The sequence below is a fragment of the Pteropus medius genome, unplaced genomic scaffold, assembly GCF_902729225.1.
Source record: "Pteropus medius unplaced genomic scaffold, Ma_sr-lr_union100, whole genome shotgun sequence".
Lineage (NCBI taxonomy): Eukaryota > Metazoa > Chordata > Mammalia > Chiroptera > Pteropodidae > Pteropus > Pteropus medius.
In genome coordinates this window covers 1998222-2019671 of record NW_024346771.1, presented here as the reverse complement: position 1 = coordinate 2019671, position 21450 = coordinate 1998222, and the positions used below count along the sequence as shown (strand labels likewise).

General features: G+C 34.6%; 1 pseudogene; it reads left to right on the top strand.

The window, feature by feature from the left end:
- Window positions 1-9183: 9183 nt before the first annotated feature.
- On the top strand, window positions 9184-9302 carry LOC120613879 (uncharacterized; annotated as a pseudogene).
- The last annotated feature ends 12148 nt before the right edge of the window (window positions 9303-21450 follow it).

The window sequence follows — 21450 nt, the reverse complement described above, 5'->3', positions numbered from 1 at the left end:
TCTAGTTTATAGAAGAATATATTTAAACCATCACCTACCCAAGGCAGAGACCTGCAAGTTACTAGACCAGAGTTTCTCAAAGTGTGGTACCTAGACCAGCAGCAGCAGCAGCAGCACCTGAGAATTTGTTAGAAATGCAAATTAAGTTTCAGCCCAGAATTACTAAGGTCCTTCCAGGTAGTCCTGTTGCTCACTAGAGTTTAACAGCCACCACCTACATGCTTCTTTCCGTCCTGCCTTTTTTGAACAATAAGCACACCCCATCATTGTATCTCCCTAAACGTTCCTCCTATCGGTCCCTGTCTTTCCCATATCTCAGTCTAATTCTTTATTATATTTCATGCATGCTGTGAAGGAAGCCTTTGTATGGTCTTCCTGTCTTGAACTTTGTTCCTTCTGCATCCGCCTTTCACAGACAGTCCAGAGTTATTCTAAATGCTAATTTGCCCATGAATTTTCCTAACTAAAATCCTTCAAATGCCTACAGAATAAAACCCAAACATCCTAATTTATTATCATAAAAGTCTTTTATTATCTGGCCCTTTCGAGGTTTTGCACCCTGATAAACAACACCCCTTTGACATTCTAATGATTGATTCTTGGCCTGTGCATAAGCTGTTATCTCTGCCTGGAATGAGTTATTTAAACCAGAAACTTTGAAATAAAAAATAAAATTGTTCTCATCTATTCCTAAAGCAGAGTTTCTCTTCTTAATCTCCACTCCAACAACTGCCATCATCTCATGCATACCCTGTAGCAAAAGCAAAATCCTATTTATTTCTGTAGACTCAGTGAAGTCTCACTACCTTTGGGCGGCCTCCCGCCATCACTCCTGGCAGATTCAGTGGCTCTGTGCTCCAAAGCACTCTGTAAAAGAGCTAATCTAAGACTTTTCAGAGACTATTACAACATGCTTTCTATTGAGGACAGGAACTGTGTTTTGTTCCATTCTGGAGTCTAAATAATGCCAACACCTAGTACAGTACATGGTTAAATGACACTAAAAGATGGGGTCTTTTTTCCTGTTTATATATATTTTTTCAATTATAGTTGACATTTATTTTATTTTATATTAGTTTCAGATGTACAGCATAGTGGTTAGACATTCATATAATTTATGAAGTGATTTCCTCAATTAGTCTAGTACCCACCTGGCACCATACATAGTTATTGCAGTATTATTGACTATATTCCCTATATTGTACTGAACATCTCAATGACTATTTTGCAACTACCAATTTGTACTTTTTAATTCCTTCACCTTTTTCCCTCAGTCACTTAACCCCCTTTCCTATCTGGCAACCATCATTTGTTCCCTGTATCTATGAGTCTCTGTTTTGTTTGTTTGTTTATATTGTTATTTAGATCATGGTGAGATCATGGTATTTGTCTTTCTCTGTCTGACTTATTTCACTTAGCATAATACCCTCTAGGTCACAAATGGTAAGATTTCATTCTTTTTCATGGCTGAATAATATTTTATAGTATATATGTACCACCTCTTCTTTACCCAATTGTCTGTTAATGGGCACTTAGGTTGTTTCCATATCTTGATGTAAAGAATGCTGCAATGAACATAGGGGTCCATATATTATTTTAACATTTTAGATTTCTTTGGACAAATACCCAATAATGGAATTGCTAAATCATAAAGTAGTTCTATTTTTAATATTTTGAGGAAACTTCATACTACTTTTCATAGTGGCTGCACCAATTTGCAATCCCACTAACAGTACAGAAGGGTTCCCTTTTCTTGATGTCCTCTCTAACACTTGTTTTTGTTGATTTATTGATGATAGCCATTCTGACAGGTGTAAGGTGATATATCATTATAGTTTTCATTTGCATTTCTCTGATAATTAGTGATGTTAAGAATATTTTCCTATTTCTATTGGCCATCTGTATGTCCTCTTTGAAGAAATGTCTATTCAGGTCCTCTGCTCATCTTTTAATTGTATTGTTTGTTTTTTGATGTGGAGGTATATCAATTTATTATACATTTTGGATATGAATTCCTTATTGGATATATTTTGGCAAATATCTTCTCCCATTCTTTTTGTTTTGTCAATGATTTCCTTTGTGTGCAAAAAGTTTTTAGTTTGATGTAGTCTCATTTGTTTATTTTTTCTTTTGTTTCCCTTGCCTGAGGAAATATATCAGAAAAAGTATTACTAAGAGCAATGTCACAGAGTTTATTTCTATGTTTTCTTCTCAAAGTTTTATGGTTTTGGGTTTTACATTTAAGTCTTTAATCTATTTTAAGTTTATTTGTGTATATGGTGTAAGAAAGTAGACTAGTTTCATTATTTTGTATGTATCTGTCCAGTTTTTCCAACACCATCTATTGAATAAATTGTCATTACCCCATTGTATATTCTTGCCTCCTTTTTCATAGATTAAATAATTATATAAGTGTGGTTTATTTCTTGGCTCTCTATTCTGTTTCATTGATCTACATGTCTGTTTTTATGCCATACTATGCTGTTTTGATTGCTATATCTTTATGCTATAGTTTGATATCAGGCAGCACGATTACTCCAACTTTATTCTTCTTTCTCAAGATTGCTGTGGCTATTTGGGGCCTTTTGTGATTCCACATAAATTTTAGAATAATTTATTTTAGTTCTGTGAAAAATGCTATTGGTATTTTGATAGAGTTTGCATTGAATCTATAGATTTCTTTAGGTAGTATGAGCATTTTAATGATGCTAATTCTCCCCATTAGTGAGCATGGTATATGCTTTCGTTTATTTGTATCTTCTTCAATGTCTTATAATTTTCCTAGTATAGATCTTTTACTTCCTTTGTTAAATTTTCTCAAGGTATTTTTTTGGTGTATTTTTAAATGAGATAGTTTCCTTAATTTCTCTTTCAATAGTTCACTATCGCATATAAACATGCAACCAATTTCTGAATATTTATTTTGTCTCCTGCTACTTTACTGAATTCATTTATCAGTTCTAATAGATTTTGATAAAATCTTTGGGATTTTCTACATATGTAGTATCATGTCATCTGCAAATAATGAATTTAACTTCTTTTCCAATTTGGATGCCTTTTATTTCTTTTTCTCGTCTGATTGCTGTGGCTAAGACTTCGAATACAATGTTGAAGAGGAGTGTTGAAAGTGGACATCCTTGTCTTATTTCTGATCTAAAGAAAGTGTTTTTAGATTTTCCCCCTTGAGCATGATGTTAGCTGTAGGTTTGTCATACATAGTCTTTATTATATTGAGGTATGTTCTCTCTATTCCCACTTTGTTGAGAGTTTTTATCATAAGTAGATGCTGGATTTTATCAAATGCTTTTTCTGCATCTATTGATATGATCATATAATTTTTATTTTTCAATTTGTTTATGTGGTGTATCACTAATTGACACGCAGATATCAAACCAAACTTGCATCCCAGGAATAAATCCCATTTTAATGTATGGCTGAATTCAGTTTGCTAAAATTTTGTTGAAGATTTTTGTGTCTATGTTCATCAGGGATATCGTCCTATAATTTCTTTATTTTTGTAAGGTCTTCATTTGGTTTTGGTATCAGAGCAATAGTAATCTCATAAAATGAGCTTAGAAACCTTCTTTCTTCTTAAAATTTTTGGAATATTTTGAGAAGAATAGCTATTCATTTTTCTTTCTGTTTGTTAAAATTCACCCCTGAAGGCATTCAGTCCAAAACTTTTGTTTGCTGGGAGTTTTTTGATGACCAATTTAATTTTGTTAGTAGTAACTGGTCTGTCAATACTTCTGGGAGTTTTTTGATGACTGATTTAATTTCATTAGTAGTAATTGGTCTGTCGATACTTTCTGTTTCTTCTTGATTCAGTCTTGAAAGATTGATGTTTCTAGAATATTGTCCATTTTTTTCCAGATTCTCTAATCTGTTGACATAAAATTGCTCATACTATTTTATTATAATTCTTTGTATTTCTGTGGCATCGATTGTCACTTCTTTCTCATTTCTGATTTTATTTATTTGAGTTCTCTCTCCTTTTTTCTTGATGAGTCTGGTTAAAGGTTTATTAATTTTGATTAGCTTTTCAAAGAACCAGCTCTTGGTTTCATTGATTTTTTTTGTATTGAAATTTTATCAACTTTTGTATTGAAATTTTAGACTCTTTGCTCTGATCTTTATTATTTCCTTCCTTCTACTCAATTTGAGCCATGTTTGCTGATCTTGTTCTAATTCCTTTAGGTATAAGATTAGATTATTTATTTGAGAGTTTTCTGGTTTCTTGAGATAAGTCTGTATAACTGAATTTCTCTCAGGGCTGCTTTTGCTATGTCTCACAGGTTTGTCATTGTGCTTTCATTTTCATTTGTTTCAAAGTATCTTTTGATTCTTCCTTGATTTTGTTTTTAACGAATTCATTGTTTAGTAGCATGTTATTTAGCTTCCATGTGTTTGTGTGTTTTACAGATTTTTGTTGTAATTGATTTCTAGTTTCATACCACTATGGTAGGAGAAGATGTTTGATATAATTTCAGTCTTGCTAAATTTATCGAGACTTGTTTTGTGGCCCAACATGTTCTCTGTCTTGGAAAATGTTCCATGTGCACTTAAAAAGACTGTATATTCTGCTGTTTGGGGATGAACTGCTCTAAATATATCAATTAAATCTATTTGATCTAATGTGTCATTTAAGGCCACTGTTTTTTCCTTGATTTTCTGTTTGGAAGATCTACCCATTGATGTCAACATGTTAGTAAAGCCCCTTACTAAAACCGTATTACTGTTGCTCTCTCCCTTTATATCTGTCAATAATTGCTTTATACATTTAAATTCTTCTATGTTGGGTGCATAAACGTTTACAAGGGTTTTATCCTCTGGTTGATTAATCTCTTTGCCTTTATGAAATGTCTTTTTTCGTCTCTTCTTATAGCCTTTGTTTTAAAGTCTATATTGTCTGATATACATATTGCTACCTGAGCTTTTCATTTGTTTGTTTCCATTGGCATGAATATCTTTTTTCATCCCTTTACCTTCAGTCTCTATGTGTCTTTTGATCTGAAGTGGATTTTTCGTAGGCAGTATTTCTAAGGTCTTTTTTCTTATTTGTTTAGCTACCCTATGTGTTTTGATTGGAGTACTTATCTATTTAGCTATTCTATGTCATTTGATTGAAGTATTTAATCTATTTATATTAAAAGTAATTGTTGATAGACATGATTATTGACTTTTCATTATTCATATTTATATTTTTCCCCTTCTTTTCTTAAAGAAGTTTCTTTAACATTTTTTGTACTCATTTGTCATCAAATGAGTTGTACTCATTTGGTGGTGATGAACTCCTTTGGCTTTTTCTTCTCTGGGAAGCTCTTAATCTGTCCTTCGATTCTAAATGACAACTCAGCTGGGTAGAATAATCTTGGTTATAAGTTTTTGCTTTTCATCACTTTGAATATTTTGTGCCAATCTTTTCTGGCCTTCAGAGTTTCTTTGGAGAAATCAGCTGACAGTCTTATGAGAGCTCCCTTGTAGGTAACTAATTGCTCTTCTCTTGTTGCTTTTTAGATTTTTTTCTTTGTCTTTAAATTTTGGCATTTTAATTGTGACATGCTTGGTGTGAGCCTCTTTGAGTTCATTTTGTTTGGGACTCTCTGCAATTCCTAAATTTGTATCTCTATTGCCTTTGCCAGGTTAGTAAAGTTTTCAGTTATTTCTTCAAATATATTCTCGATCCTTTGTTCTCTCTCTTCTCCTGCTGGTACCCCAAGTGAATGGTCTTACACTTGATGTTGCCCCAGAGGTCAGTTAAAATATCTTTACTTTTTTTATTCTTCTTCTTCTTTTTTTTTGCTGTTTGTTTTGGGTATTTTCTTCTATCTTGTCTTCCAAATCATTGATTCAATCCTCTGCTTTATCTAATTTGCTGTTGACTCTTCATTTTAGTTATTGTAGTTTTCATTTCTGACCGGTTATGGTTTATGGTTTCTATGATTTTTTAATGCTTGTTATATCTTTGTTGAAGTTCTCAATAAGTTTCCTGAGCATTCTAATAATCAGTGTTTTGAACCCTGTACCTGGTAGATAGTTTGCCTCCATTTCTTTTGTATCTTTTTCTGAAGTTTTCTTCTGTTCTTTCATTTTGTACATGTTTCTTTGTCTCCTCAGTTTGGCTGCCTCTCTGTGTTTGTTTATATGTGTTAAGTAGACCTTCTATATCTCCTAGTTTTATCAGGATGACCTTATGTCCTAGGGGTCCTGTGGATTACAGTGGCTAAGTCTCCCTGATCACCTGAGCTAGGTGCCTCAGGAGTGTTCCTTGTGTGGGTTGTATGTGCCTTCCTTTTGCAATTGAGATTTGATTGCTGTTGGAACATCAGTGGGTGTGATTGACTCTCAGGCTTACTGGCTGTGAGTATTAGTCATGACCACAGCATATGAGCTCTTATGTGGGGACCATCCCCATTGCACTAGATTTGCCCCAGTGGGCTCTGTGCCTGCCAAGACTACCCTTCGAGTGTGCCACTTATGGGAAAATGGAGTGGTGCTTTGTTGTTTTCTGAACCTGGCCACAAGGTTTGTTGGTTCTGGTGCCTCTTAGGAGGACCTCTGGTGCAGGCCAAGGTCAGCCTCTGCCTGTGACTGGCCTAGGGCTACCTACTAGGAGCTACTAAGCAATCCATGGTTGGTAGTTACCTGTGCTGAACCTGGAGGTGTGTGGGAGATGCCACACTGTGAACCAAGGGATCTCAGCACCCGAGATATCCCTCCCAATTCTCAAGAGCCACTCTTGGGTGTGATGCCAGCCCATTTCACATCTTCAACCCTCCTACCAGTCTCAAAGTGGCTTCTTCTTTACATCTTCAGTTATAGGACTTCTGTTCAGCTAGATCAGATGTTATCCAAGTTGATTGTTCTATAATTTAGTTGTAAATTTAATGTGGTCATGAGAGGAGGCAAGCACAGAATTTACCTACTCTGCCATCTTGAACTGAACTTCTGTCTCAAATTACATTATTGATTGGTAAAACCGATGAATTGATTAAGAAGTAAATGAATATCAAATAATATGTTGTAAAATAGCTTGGCATTTGAAGTCATTAGCAACCTGGGTTTCTATTTGCAGCTACATTACTTTCCAGGTGACAAAATAGTGACCAGCAATCAAATACTCTTATTTGGTCAGCACAATGTTTAAAATCTTTTAAAATTACTTTAGTCAAGGTATGTATTCTCTCTCCAATGTCAGTACCCTTCATTCATTTTTGTCTTACTTCCAACACGCTCACATATTCATATTACCATCTGGACTTAAAAAGGCAGGTGAGTCAGCCACCGGCCACAATTCTGCTTTTTTGGACTCTCATCCTTGGCTCCTGTTTCTCAGCCATAGCTATTGCACTTCAACCCAGTTGCTGCTCTGTTTTCCCCTTCAGCTCCCACTGGAATCCTTAGATATATATGTATACATTTCACTACTTTCAGCATTTCTCTTTGGCAATCATCTTGGGCCTCTCTGACTGAGTTTGAAAGGTACTGCTTCTTCATCTTGGTGTCTTCTCATGGTCCCAGTTCAGCATTCTCTTATATATTCAGCATTCTCTTATATAGGCATATAGGGTGACCTTTAGGGCACAAACACCAGCTCTGACACATTCAAACTGTGACCTTGGAAGAGTCTCTATTTCTAAGTCTCAGTTTTATTATCTGTAAATAGTAAATCATACCTTCCTTGATTTGTTAGAAGAATTAAATGAGAATGAATAAGTTAAAACATATTGTGCGGTTTGGGCAAACTAGTATATCCTTATTAAATTTTATCTTCTTCAAGTTGGTTAAGGCAAAACAGCTACAGTAGCATAACCAAAGAGTTATCTGTTAGTGAGTTTCCGCTATGCGTTAGTCTGTTCAAATATGTTATTCAATGAATTCTTACAAAAGGACAACTATAAACTATGAGTTATGTACTATTATTCCCATTATTACATAAAAGCAAATTGAAGCTCAGTGAAGTTATCAAAGGCCACATTCCTTTCATTGCTCTATACTATATCTGTTGTCACATACATTTAAATTAATTTAAAGAAATTTAATATATTACTAAATAATCCAAACTAAGATTTCTATTTCCATTCTGTACTCTTTCAAAGAAAGTCTGATTTCTTTCTCTAGTAACTCATAATAAAACTGGCATGTTATAAATAAACCATTTACCTTTATGGAATAGAGATATTAACTCTTTTGAAAATATGTTCTCTCCTTGATATAAAAAATATGAGTGATGTTATAAAGCAGGAATCATCAAATTAGCAACAGACTTCATATATATTTAAATTGGAGGATGATGGATTATATGCTTTTAGAAGATCCATTCTATACTTTTGGTCACAAATTAATGTAATCTGGGTAACAGGTTTCTACTACATCTTTCAACCAAATATGTCTTCAGTGTTTTCAAATTTCAAGCAGAATCTTATTTCAAAGGATTTTTGTGTTTATTTGAAAACTAAAGTTGCATTTCTATTTATTTTAGCAATATACTGATATTTATCAAGATGTGAATATATAGAAAATTAGGGTATTTCAATAAAAAATTTTAAGATAAATATTTACTTATTAAGTCAATTTCACTGTTGAAATGCAATTTAGATCCAAGTTTTATTTCAAAGTCAAAATTGTCAGTCATTCAGTTTTGTAGGAAATAACTGTATTTGCCTTATTAAAGACAAAAAGAAATGAATGTTTGTTTATCTAAAAATGAGCAAGTTTAGTTACTTTAAGGCATAAGAAAACAACCTCCAGTTTTGTCCTAAAAAATCACCATGACTAATTATACTAGTTGTCAAAGATAAAGTAGTTTCTCCAGTTTAATATTTCACTTTTGACTTATAGAATGTTATCAGTATATAAGGAAACAGTGGATTATAAATACTGTGCTCAGATTTGTCATCTAAAAGGAAGACATTTATAAAAGAATATTAAAGTAATATTATCTGCAGGGGTGCTTAAAATTCCCCATTAAAAGAAACAAAAATCCTTCAAGTATTTGATAGAAACAGAGTTTATCCTGAAGACAGTTATAAAATATTAACTGAATGTTAAGTATGTTTATTGATTCCAGAACTGCCTGATGAGCAGCACTAGTTTAAGGCCACATTTGTTAAAAATGCATTCAGCTCTTTGCAACAGAAAATCAACTAAGAGCAGCTTCACTATATAAAAGTATATTGTTCTGTCTATGGCCATGCCTCCCTGAACAAGCCTGATCCCGTCTGATCTCAAAAGCTAAGCAGAGTCGGGCCTGGTTAGTACTTGGATGGGAGACCACCTAAGAAGACCAGGTGCTGTAGGCATAAAAAAATAAATAAATAAAATAAAATAAAATAAAAAATAAGGGATTGTAACCTGATAAGGTCCTTGTAATCTGTGAGATCAACCAAGAGTTGCCTCACAAAAAAAAAAAAAATCACTAAAAATATTAATTAATTAATTAATTAATTAAAATAAATAAAAGTATATTGTTCTACATAGCGAGACATTGAGTAAAGGTAGTCCAGGGCAGAGATGGCACCTAAGTGATGACATCAGGGGTCCAGGTCCACAAATTTTCACGTGCAAGCCTTCATCCTCATGGTCACAAGGTAGCAGCTTTCACTACCAGGTAATCAGTCTAATTCCAGGTGGGATTAAGAAGAAAAAGATGTGAGAGGGTTAGCCAGTAGGCCTAGAAACACCACTGTGAAATTTTACAACATAATTTTAAAACACTTGATTCTAGTCCTCTCATTTTTAAGTGAAAAAAACTAAAACACCATGAGATTAAATCTCTTTCCCTAGGTGACCTATAGATTAATATTTAGAACAAGAATAAATCCTTCCAGTCCTTCGGCTGATGTCATTTCTATCGCAAACATCACTTTCTAGCTGTTGGATGAGCTTCCTTTGGAATGCCAATAATGTCATTCCATAATGATGGCATTGGGGACTTCTTTGTACCATGAAGGAGAAAAGTTAGGAAAGAGTTGGCTCACTGACTCATAAGAGCCTTTACAGTATGAATACCAGACCAGTGGGGCTTCCTTCTCTATAATCCCATCCTACGTTGTCAGCTCTTAGATCAAAAAGCCAGAACATAAAGAAATCTTGATGAAGAGAGCAGGGGTCACAGTTAAGGTGGCCATGGTGGTGAATGTTATAGATGCTATATGGCAAAGAGAGTACGAGGTGAGGGATTGGCATGGAGGAAAGAGAATCAAATTAATTTTAAAATGCAGAGGTTCTTGGTATCTTTTTTCTCAGCTTTGTGCACCACATCAAAGCACAGAGACAAAAACAAAGGTCTTATTTGACATTCTATTACCTATTACTACATAAATAGAGAAGAGAGCTCATAACTATCATTGAAATTATATAGGTAGCCTAATACTTTAACTACTACTGAGCAGCTAAAGTAGTTCTGGTTTGACTGAGTTGAGTACTGAATTCCTGTTATCAAAACTGGGTCATGCAGCTCAATAGGGTGACTATCAACGGAGAGTGGAGCCATGTAGTCAGTCAGAATTCTACTTGAGGAAGCTGAAACACATCCTGCTGTGTGTAATGGCAGATGGCCTCAGCACGTCTTCATGCTTGGTCAGATGTTATTAATCTATGACCAAAGGAGCAGGTGGGAACCAGAGACTGCACAATTTCCTTCAAAAGTCACCCGAGCTACAGAAAAGTATAAAGTGTCTCAACATGTTAGAATTTCCATAGTGCTTATTTTTAATAATTGTACTTTTTAAGCAAGTGGAAATGAGGAACTAATATTTTATCTCCATTGTCTTGGTGTCTATGAAAAACTCTATAGAATATTTAAGTGAATAATCACTCACTTAAATACTCGCTGGACCAAAGTAATTCTAATATAGGACATTAACTCTACATTTAAAGAAAAATTTATTAAATCTGAATATTTCATTACCATATAATGCATTTGATTATACTTTATAGCATGAATAGGAGTTTCCCCAGCATAAAGCATTCAGTCAAATGTTTTAAAGATTAAGGTGTATTAGAAATGCAAATTATTCTAAACCTAAGACTATTTTCTTCCTCGTTCACTTCTGTGCAACTATAAATTATCGCCCTAAGACCTATTAAATCAGTACCTTTGTGAGTCTTCCTGAAGGAAGGATCCTATTAGGCCTCATCAGTCCACAACGGTATATTTCTGTAAAGCAATTAAAATACCAGCATCGCAAATTAAAATATTAAATTTGTTATTATAGTTATTAAAATGTCATGATCGGATGCTGTTCAGCATCACCCAAATAGCTTCCCTTTTATATTATTATTTGTATTAGTGAAAGCCATTTAAAAATGAAATCCCATTTCAATTTATCTTTGTATTTAGATTGTTGGTCTAGCCTAAAAAGAAGAAAAACATAATCCTTTTACAAATGAAAATTGCCTTCTTGTTCTGAACTAATTTAATCTGAATGGTTAACTCTGCAGAAGATGCATTCAGAAGAGAGACATTTCATCCCAAGGGCTATAGGGGTAACTAGTTTATATTGCTTATGCATCTGGTACTGTAATTCATGAGAACTATGAAACTCTGGACTTACCACTCAGCTCACAGCCAGCAGCAGCCCCCTTTTATTCAGTAAATTTTGTAGCAGCAACGGAATAAGGTAAGCTCAACCCAGTGGAGTGTCCAAAATAAACACAGACTAAACCCCAGAATTACGACATAAACTTTTAGGAATTAAAAGGGAGCAGCCATTCAATATTATGGGAAATTGCCTGGAGTTGAAGTCCCCAGATAGAATGAAGGGGAACTAGAAAGACAACATCTTCACTTCATCCATCTTCTGAAGAAAACTACAAAGAAAACAGCTCTGAATCATGAGTAATAGATCTGTTTTTTCCTATGTGCATCATGAACAAAATCTGTTTATTTGTGTATTTTAGATTGACCTCAGCCAAAGTAAACATGCGGTGGTTAAAGTTTTATGTTTAAAGCAAAATACTGAATGCTGTCTTAGATGAATTCATGCAAGATCTATTTCTCCATTATGTACCAACAGAAAGCTCAGACATCGGTGCCCTGACTCACTTCCGTTCCGCTCCCCATGGAAAGCAGCATTCAATTTGGGATTCAGAAACCAGACCCAGACAGGCATTTTAAACAGTATCAACACACCTCCAGCCTATAGAGAATCCATTCCTTGCCATGCTTTCTCTTTAAGCTTAGCCCATGACACAGACAATTAGAAAGCCCATTTTACCAGATAGTAGTAAAAGATTTCATCATAATTTGCTTTTTTTTAATTCAGTTGGATTGAAGGAGGACACATGGAAGTTATGGCTAAAATGTCTCCCAAGCCTACACCTTGAATGAAGTGTTCCAGGCAAGTTTGTTCCTGCCTGAATGTTTGTTTCTAAGCCCTTGTGAAACCTCCATCAAAGTAAAGCTGTTCAACAAGTTCACGGTTGAGAGCCTTGGTAAACTTCGCTGTTAGCAGCAATTGCAGCACCTCCTAAAAATAATGTACAGAGATGCAAAAAAATATGGTGAAGGTGAGCACTTGGAATGTTTCTGTTTACTGTAGGCAAGATAAATAACTGATGATTGTGGTTGATTAATTCAGCAAAACTCATGAATACTTAACTAACTCTGAAGCAACTTGGATATTAAATGAGAAGATATTTGACGTGCTTTAGCTACCAGGGTGGGCTTTTTCTCCTTTTTATTTAAGGAAGTCTACATTCACCCATGAATTCAGTATATTCAGGACTATAGGATATAGTCTGAAATCATGTCCTCACTCTGGTCTATTACGACAAGCTTTTAATAAAGGAGCCTTCAGCAGAAATCATGGAGATTGAGTAGACACCAAATGGGTCCAGAGCATCTGGAGAGCTGAACTTATTTACCTTATGACATCAGATCAGTGAGGTTATAAATATGTGATATAGTGGTTGAAATTTAAGATTATTAAAGCATCTGCCACTTGCTAGTTTGGTAATCTTGGATACATTTTTAAGCTCTTTTCCTCCTCTGTGAATATGGACAATAACTCATGAGATTGTTGTCAGAAGTAAATAAACTAACACACAAAGTACTCAGCACAGTGTTTGGTTCACAGAGGGTGCCCTACAAACCTTAGTTCCTCATTCAAATCAGATAACCCTCCCTCCCTGTGGTTGGCTGAAAAATGAATCCTCCAAAAAGTATCCATATTCTAATGCTTGGAACATATAAACAAAAATGATTTGCTAAAAAGTCTTTGAAAATGAGATTAAGTTAAAGATTTTGAGATGAAGGTGGATCTTAATGGCAAGCATCCTTGTAAGAGAAAGGCAAAGGGAGAAGACACAGAGAAAAGGAGGCAGCAATAAGTACAGAGACAGAGCAATATAGCCACAGGCTAAAGAATGCCAGCAGCCACCAGAAGCAGAAAGAGGCAAGGAGGCATGTTTTATAGCCTCTGGAGGAAAAGCAGTTCTGCTGACACCTAGATTTTGGCCCCATTAAACTTATTTCAGGTTTTGGCCTCCAGAAATGTGAGAGAATACATTTCAGTTGTTTTAAGCCACGACGTAATTTGTTACAGAAGATATAGGCAACTAATACTTCTCTAACTTTGCCAATGTCACACATCGTCGTACCAAACATTGGCCACCTCCCTTTCAAAGCCACCAACAATTCTTTTCACCATCCACAAAGTCAACTATCTTGTCTCTGTCATGAAATGTAGTGCACTCAGATTGGGACATCCCATGAAGGAGTGTCTGTTTTCCCTTTAATTGCATATTTTTCACTTCAAAATAAAGAGAAATCCTCACATACTTATGACATACTACACCATAAATTGAATTGGTTAGAAGGCTATTGGGCGTGCTCCACTATTAGATTCCACCTGAAAGCCCACTGCTTCTTTGCTTCCAAGCCCTTCATCACTAGGGTAGTTACAGCAATGCCCCATAACCTCTGGCTAGGTGAGGTGGGGTCAACTTGTCCTGGAGAGGAGAATGTGTGTTTTCTCTTCAATTAATATTTCTATGGTCATCAAAAAAATAATAATTAAGATGATTTTAAGTAATACAGCAGATGATTTTTAGTGGTACATGGACACAGAGTTAAATAGTATCATTGCCTTTTCAATTCTCTTTCAATCTTATTTACATCAAGGAGAAAGCCTAATTGTATTTATATTGATTATATCTCCTATTTATGGCAAAGATTTCTCTTTCTTAACCATGTATGATAATTATACAAAGTTTTCTTCTTAAAAAATATATTTAGGTAAACATAGTTAATCAATTTAAAGAATGATATAAAATAAATAACATTACAGAGGATCATACTGAAGATAGCTCTCAAATGCTTAAAGTTTGAGATATATCACCCTAAAAAGATGGAAACCTCTATAAAGTCCATGAAAAACTGCACCTAACCCCATAGTTTCCCAGACTGTAACCAATTTATATTAAAACCTTAACCTCAGGCCTGTATAGACCCAAATTGCTCTCCAATAGTTCTAGTAGATTCTGCCAAGAATCCCAGAATGTGATAATGAAGGCCCTCTGTCCACCTGGGGAGCACTGTGGACCTTCACACCACCCTGCTGAGTCAAGCTCTGGAACATCTGAGCTGCATTGCCACCAACTTTGTGAATCATTTCCATAAGAGACAAGAGAGTCTTTATCAAGGGCACTATATACAATTCTTAAATTAAGCAATTGTCCTGTTTGATCTTACTATTTCCTATCCTTCCAGAAGTAGAAAGGTAATTGGCTTCTATAATAGCTATCAGAGTAGCCATGTAATTATAGTAATTTTTACATAGAAAACAAAACACTTAGATAATTTCGACTGAGCCACATTTCACTCTGGTTAATGAAAAATGATAGTAATATATCTAGGATTTATTTTTCTCCCATGGCTGATAGAACTATACTCCAGTACTTTTAATATGCAGAAAAAGAAAATTACTTCCAGTCTTTTGGGTTCTTACATTATGTACAGGGGAAATGTTGCTCCCTTAGCTTGCCTATAACAGATTCAGCTTCCTTTCTGAGCTCCATTGATAGGGTAGCAGGAAAAAAAACTAAATTTTAGTTCAATAGAGTAATCTTAAACCAATTCCATTGTTGAACCATCAATGTAGGTCACATGGTCTCATTTTGATAAAGACTGTTTTTTATCCCTTAGCTTCTCCCTTCTTTCCTCAAGTTGGTAGAAGGCATATGACAGAGACAATAGGCTCTTGGAACAGCGGGTGAATGGGATAGCATATATATATTTGTGTTCCTTGTGCAACTCTCCTCATTGTTGAGCCTTCTAGCAGCTGCTATTAAAGGTTAACGAAGAGTTTATCACTTATCTACCTCTTCATTAAATCAGGGGTCTACAGGCTTCTCTAAGTGACTCTTGTTGGTGTTACGGGAATCCTGAGGTCAGGCCCAGACATTTTGCACTATCTTCCTCAGTTTTAAAACCACCTCGCTTTTCACAATGATTATTCCCCAGACTCTGATACCAGATTGTCTATTTTTGAATCATTGCTTACTATCTGTGACCTTAAGCAACTTTTGAAATATCTTTATGGATGGGTTTCCACATCTATAAAATGGAGAGGGGAATAATAGTAATAGTATCTACCTCTCAGAGATGCTATGTGGATGAATTCATAAAGATAAAATACTTTAAGCAGTATTTGGCACATATAAGTGCTATATAAGTGTTTCTTACTATTGTTTTCACTGTTGCTCTAGGAAGGTGGCCAGCCAGAGTCAACTTACTTATCTCCATGGGAACATGTGAGAACCTCCAGATTCTATTTAGATCACATGCCAGCCAAAGGAAGCTCATAGATCTAAATTCAGATCTTCTTCTCAGGCTATGCTATGGAGCAGTCTCAGTTCTGACCAGGCTGCAGGTTAGTAGCAAAGCAAAGAGTGAGGCAAACTTCTCCTAGAATCTCAAAATGAATCTAAGAAAACTCTATCCACATCATTCCTCTTGCTAATCACTATGCCCAGGCCAAAGCTATAAAAAGGAGATGAGGCTCTGTCTCACCCTCACCCTCTTCCTTCTCCCACAATCAAGAGCTCCCAAAATTGCTATCAAGAGCTTCCCTTTTAGTGTCTCTTTCTGTCTTCCTTCCCTTGCATCACATCTTCCTCTTTTAGAGGAAGTTTGTCAGCTAAGTTTGTTGGCTATGCCACAATGGTGGATAGAGTAGAGGAGAACTTACTAACAATTAGACCTAAATCAAGAAGCTTTCAAACATAGCATACATATTACACTAGTTGATATCCTTAAAAGAAAATAGCAAGAACAATTTTTGAATACCCAGTGGTGGAAGGAAAAAAGCAACTATATTGGGTTGGAGGTTGGAATTCAGAAAAATTGCAGGAATCCAGTATATTTCAGCTCATGGAAGTGATTTTCCAAAAGAGAAAACTCCCAGACCATCTTCTAATGATAAATTTGGTGTGTGTGTGTGTGTTGGGGGAGGGGAGGGTAATTTTCGCTAAAACTAAAATGCTGGTTCCAGGTCATTATAAACTAAGCTTTTTGGAGAAAATTGGCCATAAGATGTATCTTTCAAATTATAATGAACAAAACAGGAAATATAGCACTATAATGAGCAACAACTTGCAAACATTTTCTTCAGGAAATGCCAGTTTCTGATCAAAAAGTTTCTCTTTTTTTCTGTGATGCCAAAAAATATTAGTCTGAAAAGGAGAATCATTTGGCTCCTTACAGAGGCCTCCTGTGCTCTATCAAGGTAGGCAAGACACAAAGGTTCAAGATTTGCTTATTCAACACTCTGCTTATACCATGAGGCAAACCTGCTATTCTGACACAAGGGAAGTGCTATGGAACTTCCCTAGGCTACTCCCACTATAATATAAAAATAGAGGATATTCCACAAAATACATAAATCTAGAAATACAGACATCTTCTAACTTAATAGCTGTAATCACCATGAGACCCACCCATCAAGTTGCTGCAGCGTCTTCTATAAGCAGACATCACTGCTGATAGTTTTAGGTATAAACTGCCTGCCTCTTCTATTAACACTGCAGCCACAAGTACATATTTCATTTTCAGAGGCTCTATGTTTGTGTCCATGCACATGATGAAAACTTAAATAGGCTCAGAGTCACAAAGAAAACTTGGTAACTCTAATTGTGTTGCCCATTTCTGTCTGCAAGGTCATTTATTAGCTGCAGTTTTATATAAGTGGCAGGCCTATCTCATTAAAGCTATTGATGTTTTTTAAATGGTTTATAATAGTTTAATAGAAGCAAAAATGTACCAGGGGAATGCAGAAATTTCTTCATTAAAAAAATTAACCCTGAATTTGTAGCCCTGTAATTTAATAAGCAATAGTAATACTTGCTCCAAATACATATGATCAAAAAAAGTACCAGATGTCTTGGTTATAATCAGTAAGTAGAATAAAATTAGAAAGTAATGGAATCACAGATTTTAGACCTGGAAGAGTTGTAACAGATCATTTTATATAATCTCTCTAGTTCCTTCCTCCCAATTACCCCCATCTCTTTTTCCCTACACATATTTTAAAGATGCAAAAACTGAGTCCCCCCAAAATTAAAGTCTTTCTCCAGGCTACATATCTAGAACAAATTTTTGCCTTTTTCTGTACTTTAAACTTAGAAAATTCTAGTGTAAACCACAATCTAGAACAAAAATTTTTGCATTATATAAGACAAAGAGGCTAATATACTTATTATATAGACAGCTCCCTACTAATCATTTAAAAGTCGAATAGAAAGGGCAAACAGAGAAAGGACATTGAATTTTAAAAGGACATTGAATTTTAAAAAGAATCCATAGGAATTCTTGATAAATGTTCAATATTAATAGAAAGCAAAAGAATACAAATTGAGACAATAAAATTTCATGTTCACCTACCCATTGAAAAATATTTTTTAAAAGTTTAATATTCAGGAATGTTGAGGGTTAGGGAAAGAGGTCCTTTTATATGCTGCTCATATGCAAGAAAACTGTATAAACTTTCTGAACAGCAATTTAGCAATATGTCAAAAACCTTAAAAAAATTATGTCCTTCGATCTTTTAACCATTTATACTAAAAATGTACACCAATAATTATGTAAAGGATATTTATTACAGTGTTATAGGAGTGAAAGTTGGAATCAATCTAAATGTACAATAATAGGCATGGCATAAATACTTTTGTACATTTATTCATTTGACTACTACCCAGTAATCATGTCATATAACAAAGTAAATTTAATGACACAAAAAATGTTTTTAATATCAGGTTAGAGAAGAAAGGTAAAATGTGACTTAAGCTAAATACCATAATGTAAAGTAGTAGTGAGTGATTTTTTTCTTCTTTATTATTTTCCATAACTTTTGAAATTTTTACCAATGAAAATGTATTACCAATGAACATGTATTACCTAAGACAGAATTTAAACAATTTAAATAACAAAGGATAAATTAAGATAAATCTGACTTGTTTATCCACATGGAGGCAGAATTTTATAATCTCTAGGAACTTCTCCAAGGATACCATTCTGTAGTTCAAAATGAGCTTTCAAAAAACCACACACTTGAATTCTGCTTCGATGAGAATAAGACAAATGATTGTACGCTCACATGCGCGTGCGCATACACGCACGCACACACGTACACACACACACACACACACACACACACACACAACCCTAACAGAGAATTATTTTAATACTGCATTTAACCTTCGGAGGTGATGGGGGTGAGAGGTAGGGAGAAGGACACAGTACTCCTTTAAATCTTTACTTGGTAACTTCATGGTTGAAATGGGGTCACTGGTTTAAATGCCTTTAGCACCTGATTAATTAGTAATCAAGGCAGAGTTAGATAGTGTTTCTGCTTCAGAGCTGGTAATTATCACTCCTGACACAGAATTCAACTTTGGTAGGCAGCAGGCACACTGCTGTCACAATTATACTCAGCTCTATGCTCCAAATTTATTTTCAACTTCTGTTTGGAAAATATAAAATGAATTCTTGTGATGATTTTACCCATAGCAACTGAAATCATTTTTTTTCTTTCATTGGCTTTCTATATTCGTAGGTGATATAATTGATTATTTGATGAAAGCAAAAATAAGTGTTGGAAAACTGGTATGTAGTTCAGGAAAATATTAAATATTTTTTTTTAAAATAAATTTTGTATATGTATTTTTTTAATTTTATTAAATTTATTGGGGTGACATTGGTAATTAAATTATATAGGCTTCAAGTGTACAGTTCTATAATATATAATCTGTATATTGCATTGTGTGTACACCATCCAAAGTCAAACCTCCTTCTGTCACCATATATTTGACCTTCTCCACCCTTTTCTACCTTTCTTCCAATTCCCTTTCCCTCTGGTAAACACTAAACTGTCTGTGGCTATGATTTTTTGTTTGTCTTGTTTGTTAATTTGTTGCTTTCAGCTCCATATCTCACATATAAGTGAAAGCATATGGCTCTTGACTTCTTCCATCTAACTTATTTTGTTTAGCATGATATTCTCAAGATCTATCCATGTTATCACAAATTGCAGTATATCATCTTTTCTTATGGCTGAGTAATATTTCATTGTATACATGTCCCACAACATTTTTATCCAATCATCTATCGAAGGACACTTCAGTTGTTTCTATGTCCTAGCCACCGTGAATAATGCTGCAATGAACATAGGGGTACATATATCTTTACAAATAAGTGTTTTCAAATTTTTGAGGCAAATACCCAGGAGAGAGATTGCTGGGTCATATGGTAATTCTATTATTAATTTTTGAGGAACGTTTATACTGTTTTCCATAATGGCTGTACCAATAGAAATTCCCACCAGCAGCATATGAGAGTTCCTTTTTCTCCACAACCTCTCCAACACTTGTTATTACGTGTCTTTTAATAATAGCCATTCTAGCAAGTGTGAGATAGTATCTCATTGTGATTTTGATTTCCATTTCCCTAGTAGCTAGTGTAGTTGATCATCTTTTCATCTATCTGTTGGCCATTGATATGTCTTCTTTGGAGAAGTGTCTGTTCAAGTCATCTTTTCATTTATTTTTTAATTAAATTATTTGGTTTTTGTCGTTGTTGTTGGGTTTTATGAGTTCTTTATATATTCTGGGTATTAACCACTTATCAGGGGTGTTGTTTGCAAATATCTTCTCCCAGTTGGTTGCCTTTTTCTTTTGTTGATGATTTCTTTTGCTGTGCAGAAACTTTTAGTTTGATATAGACTCATTCATTAATTTTTATTTTTACTTCCCTTGCCTTTGAGGTCAAATTTATAAAATCCTCTCTAAGACTAAGGTCCATAAGTTTAGTACCTATGTTTTCTTCTATGTGACATTGTTTCAGATCTTATATTTAGTCTTTGATCCATTTTGAGTTAAGTGTTGTGTATGGTGACAAATAGCAGCCTATTTTCATTCTTTTGCATGTGGCTTTCTAATTTTCCCAGAACTATTTATTAAATGAAATTTTCTATTGAATGACACTTTCTATTCTCTATTTATGTTTTTGGATCTTTTGTTAAAAAATTTTTGCCCATATATATGTGTGTTTATTTCTGCACTCTCAATTCTGTTCCATTTTTCTGTGTGTCTGTTTTTCTGCCAATACCATTTTGTTTTGATTATTGTCGATTTGTAGTATAATTTGAAGTCAGATTGTGTGATACCTCCAGCTTTGTTCTTTTTTCTTAGGATTGCTTTGCCTATTCGGGGTCTTTTGTGGTTCCATATAAATTTGACCATTCTTTGTTCCACTTCTTAAAAAGATGCCGTTGGGATTTTGATGTGGATTGCATCTTTTAAATTCATATCATGATCATAAAAAAATGGAGGAGATTTTGAAAAGACTACTATGTTATAAGTAAGATCCCCAAAGTAGCATGGAAAAGTTAGAAAAGCTGGCTTTCCCCTTTTCAATTTTGCGCATTGTAACTGTAATCAAACATGTATACAAAAATGTCTAAAGCCATGGTATATCTTGTACCTATAAATTTAGAATCTTTTTAGAAAATATCTGTAATAAGTCAATTGCCATTCACACATGGAGCGCAAGTAATCAAATTTCCAATTCTGTTTTTCCACTCTCAATGTTGGATGTTGCCAAATAAATAAATGAATAAATAAAATAAAATAATCACAGCAAAAAAAGTCTTTAAATTCCCATTAACGACAGAGTGGTCACAGCTCATATAGCCATATATTCATGAATAAACAAACAAGAAAACAGACAAATACAGTGCACTGTGAGACCACCGTATGACATGGGTCATCTTTGACCTGTAGTAAACTTCTGTAGTGAGGTCCCAGTCTACTTATAGCACCATACCTTTTGTGCTCTACTGGCATTTACTGTCTTCTAATTAGTATCCTTGAATATGGAGAACCAGGCTTAAGAGGCACTTTTTTAAAACAGTGTAAGCAATTTGGGATTCTATGATACAAAAGTTCCTT